Below are 5551 nucleotides of genomic sequence, written 5' to 3' on the forward strand. Positions count from 1 at the left end.
AAATCATAATTATATATAAAGATGATAATGATTACAAATTTTTTTACACAAACTCACCTTGAATGTGCCTAGTCTTCCATCTTTACTGCGTGTTCCCTCTGGAAAGAAAAAAATAGAGGCTCATTTCTTGATAAGATCCATGCATTGTTTAAGGCAGTCCTATATGTTAAGAAGCAAACAAAACCATGACTTCAAGGTTATTGGTATCATCTAATCCAAAGGGGGAAAATAATTTCACAAAAAACACTGACTTCTTATTAAGAAGAACTAGTTAAAATTAATTGTAATAATAATAATAGTGAAGGAATATCACCTGACTTCGGCTGTCCATGCGCTTCAAAGGAATGATGCCCAAAAGAAACATTGCCCACCCAATTATTGGAAAGAGGAATATCCCAGTCTTGCTTATGAACTTAAAGCTTCTTCCTAAAGTAAGAAGAGTATATATGTCTAGAAAACTCTGATGATTTGAAACATACACAGCAGGAGTATCTGGAGGTGGCAGATTCTCCAATCCCTCAAATTTTTTTTTTGGAAGGCAGAAAATATATAGTATTATTAATAAGAGCAATAGCTACCAGAGGTACTTAAGTGCAATTTTACCATAGCAGCTATGCTGCCAGCCTCCCAAAAAACACATATAAACCCATCACAAGTCCCCACCAACAGACAAAAACACCCCAGATTAACCAAAGGCCTCCACAAGTCCCCACTTTTCTTCTGTGAAGATTAGCTCTAGTAGGGAGCCTATCCTTTATAAGCCTCCAAGTGAAAATGGCAGCCTTTGGGGGGATTTTTAATTTCCAAATAAGCTGAAAGTTCCTCCCATCTGGGGCAAAACTATTTAGATTTGACAGAAGTCTATAAGCTGATCTAGTAGAGTACATCCCAGTAGGATCAGCTTTCCACAGTAAGTTATCTTTCAGATGACACTGAATAGGATAAGCACTGATCTCTTCCATGAAAGCCACATCTACTCCCTCCTCATGCTCGAATAAGTGTCTCCTCCATTTCAAATCCCATCTCCAATTGTTCTGGTAGAAGCTACCCATGTTTGAAATGAGATCATTCTGCTGCTTACTAATAATGAAGAGCTGAGGATATTTCTGTTCCAAGTTGCAGTCCTCCCCCAACCAGTTGTCTTTCCAAAATCAAATTTTATCCCCACAACCTGCCTTCCAAGCCATGTTTTGATGAATAATCTTGAAGTCATTGTGCTGATATATCTTCCTAAGGTCCCTCCACCAATGAGAATCCCCACAATGAACTCTGCCATTCTGCGAGTATTATTTGCACCAATGAGAATCCCCACAATGAATTTTATCCCCACCCTGACTTTATCATTTATAACAACTTGTATTACAATTCGTATCTTCTCTACCACAAATTTCATGACACAACTAAATGTGCCACAACCAGAAGCAGCTACTACTCAACAATTCACAAATTTGACTTCTTAATACTCATCCTCATTCAACTCTCTACACTCTTCACATTTCTAGCCAATACTCATCTCATTCTTCTTTTCATAAAGCCATTGCATTGTTTTTAGGAGAATCCAATCCTTTCAAACATGGACGAAATTGAAATCCCTGCCCATTTCCTCTGCCCCATTTCCCTTCAACTCATGAGGGACCCTGTCACGGTTTGCATAGGAATCACTTATGATAGAGAAAACATAGAGAGATGGTTATTTTCATGCAAGAACAACACATGCCCCGTTACTAAGCAGTGCCTATTAGACCATGGTCTCACTCCAAACCACACTCTACGCAGGCTGATCCAATCCTGGTGCACCCTCAATGCCTCACTTGGAGTTGAACGCATTCCTACTCCAAAGTCACCAATAGACAAAACTCATTGTGAAACTCCTCACAGAAGCAAAAAGGTTCCCAGAGAAGCAAGTCAAGTGCCTCACAAGGCTTCGATCCGTTGCCTTTGAAGGCCAAAGGAACAAAACATGTTTAGAGTCTGCTGGAGTAATAGAATTCTTGGCCACAACAATGAATATATCAGCACCAATATTGTGGGGGGAAAGATTCAGTCCACATGGGCATAATTATTTGCGAGTATTTCACCCACCTTTTCACTCTTTTCTGACTGTACTTGCAATTCTAGACCAAATCCTCCACCAGTTATATATGTTAAACTATGGCACATAATGACATGAGTTGAGTTACGTTACCACACTTGAAACCTCTTTTTTTTAATTAGTAAAACATCTCATTATAACTGCATTTTGCTTCTAAACCAAAATTTGACGCACTGTTTTTAATGTGCAAAAGAAAATGATCCTCTGTGTTTTTAAAGAGAATGAACAACTCAGCTAAGATCATGAGTATATAATTGCATTCATAATTGCATGATATTTTATTGGGTGAGGTAACAACACTACCTAACTCTAATTCTTAGGGTACCCAAAAGATGCAATGTGCGTATAATACTAAAGTGTTAGTACTAGCAATAATAATAAATGATGGAGGAAGGCGCGAAACAACGCACATCAATAAATTGAGCATCAGTAGTCATGGTCGCTATCAGTTGGGTGTAATTATTACACAAGATCAGCCTATAATGAGCTTCTTAGCTAACCCAAAAAGGAGGAGCAACCTAAGGGGTTCTCTCTTGCTGCAAACCACATGGGATGCGAAGAAAATCAAACAAAGATGAAAAATGAAAGGAAAATATATACATTACATTATGCAGAGAGTGAGTCTGTGGCGTACGATTTGCATTTACATGATTGTTTTGTTTCTGTAGTGTGTGGTGACAACCAGCACAGCAACACGAGTTTGTCATGTGCTTAGGTACTCGTGGGAGGCTGTCCTAACTTCTAAAAGCCCCTTACCTACCTTTTTGGCTGTCCTCCACATGTGTGTCTTCCTCAACTTGAACCTTTTCTGCTATGTCTATATACTAGTGGATAACATTTTTAAAAAGATTCAATAATAGGATTAATAACCTTGCCTCACAAAGGAGACAATTTTCTTGTGACAGTATTGGCAGACACCAACCGCAGATTCCGATATTTCTCAATCTCAGTCTCACATTGTTGTATAGTATAGTGTAGGTCTTCCTTTTCGTTCCTTTTACCAAACGTACTAAATACTAATCTTTACACCCTCAACCACGTATCAAGAACAAACAAACAAATAAATAATTGGGCTACTTCCTGAATCCAACTGGCCTGAACCCCCACAACCCCAATTTGGCTTTTGGCAAAATTGATCTTCAAACCCGAGGCCATTTTGGAAAACAATACATGATAATTAGTAATTGATTTTGTCTTGAATCGGGAGTGATCGTAAAATAGAAAAACTAACATGAATTTAATTTTAATTACTGCTTTGCTATGATTCTTGATGGATGTTCTAGCATTCATGAGTATTGACTTTGGTTTAATGGCTTCCATTTCTTTTAAAGGATTAAATCCTGCTCTGATATTGGATGACCATTGGTTGAAATGAATACCAAAATCCTTCTCCAAATGTGTCAGCCATGTCCATGACCATTGGTTTTTTTTTTCAGGTTATCATAGACTACTTTTAATTGACATTGTTGTTGAAGGTCGTTCGGGTTATAGCAACTCCAGGTACGTACGTAGGAACTAGTATGTATATACTGTTGTTTCATTTAAAATATTATATAGTGGTGTTTGCTTTAAAATGTTATATACTGGTGTTTCATGTAAAATGTTGCATACTGGTTTCAATGAATGAGGAATTGAGTCCCTTAGGAAATGAAGCATTCACATGAAATTCTGCAATAAACCTCAGAATCTAATTTTCTCTCCATCCCCCACCTTCATCAATGTTATTTTGAATAACCACTCCCTGTTGTAATTAAACCTTATCTCCTATATGTTAAAACCAACTTATATACTTCTATTGTAATTAATAAAGAAGCTTCAATTTTAACTTCTCTAAAAGCTGCAGTGAAAATTTTTTAAAAAACAGAAAACCTTCTGTCAAACCTTATTAATTTGAACTTGTGCTTGTACATAAGTTCAATTAATTTAATTTTAAAAGCTACAGTGCTTATTTTTCCACCCACATACTGCAGATGCTGCATAATTTCTGCCTTAAATAAGCTGCAGTGCTTATTTTTGTAAAAGTTGCAGTACTTGTACATAACTTCAATTAATTTGAATCTGCTCTGCAAATGCTGCAAAATTTCTGCCTTAACCAAATTAGGATTTTCCACCCAGAAACCATCAATTTCTGCCTTTCTAGAAATTGGTCTTTCAGGGGAATTCCATCCTCAGCCCAAGCATCTTCCCAGAACAGGATTTGGTCACCCCTACCCATCTTCCACCTGTTCAGCCTATCCTCAAATTTCCTAATTATAGGATCCCACACCACCTTTCATTTGGGATTGACACCAATCGGAATACCTAAATAGCAGAAAGGAAATTGGAGCAAAGCACAATTGAGGTAGTTTACAGCATGAAGACACCACTCCTCAGATTGACCAACAACTCCAAATTTGCTCTTAGCAAAATTAATTCTCAATCTAGAAACCAGCTCAAAACTCCTGAGAGTAACCTTCACAGTTTTGACATTTGCCATAGATGCTTCTCCAAAGAATATGGTATCGTCAGCGTATTGAAGAACTTCCACAGGCACCTTATTGCTCCCCACCAAAAAGCTTGTAAAGCATTGATTTCATACTGCTTCCCTCATCATATGGCTGATGATGTTTACAATTTAATTATCCTTTGCTACCCTACAATGAGACACACACAGATACACAAACACACACACATAGAGACAAACACACGCAAACACAAACACAAACACACACACACACACACACATAAAGATACACACACACACAGAGTCACACACACATAAAGAGACAGACAAACACACAAACACACTGAGCCACAAACACACACACTGAGTCACAGACACACACATACACAAACACACTCACACACATAGACAGACACACACACACACACACACATAAAGAGACAAACAGACACACACACACAGATAAAGAGACAAACACAAACACATACACACACACAGAGTCACACGCACATAAAGAGACAGACAAACACACAAACACACTGAGCCACAGATACACACACAGACACACACACAAAGACACCCACACTGAGTCACGGACACACACATACACAAACACACTCACACACATAGACAAACACACACACACACGCGCACATAAAGAGACAAACACACACACACACACACACAACTGTTGATGTCCTTGTATGTTCTTGTACGTCATGAATGTTGTTATACATGCTGAATGTAATTTGCTATATAAATAATTGTTGTTCATGCTGAGTGAACCGTAGATTCCCGTTTGAGACTAAATGCAATGATTCTTGCGGATAGTTTGCATTAGTCATTGTATTTAGTCTTGAATTGTCTGTTTGGACAGTTTAGGGAGACTGGTATTTTTATGTTAGACTCATTCGGTCAGGTTATTATTATTTTGATTAATTTGATGAAATTTCGGTTGAATGCATTTCAAGTTGTTCTCTGAGTGCATACTTGATTATCGTGAAATTCGTTTCACC

Source organism: Glycine soja, chromosome 19 (assembly GCF_004193775.1).
Source record: "Glycine soja cultivar W05 chromosome 19, ASM419377v2, whole genome shotgun sequence".
NCBI lineage: Eukaryota > Viridiplantae > Streptophyta > Magnoliopsida > Fabales > Fabaceae > Glycine > Glycine soja.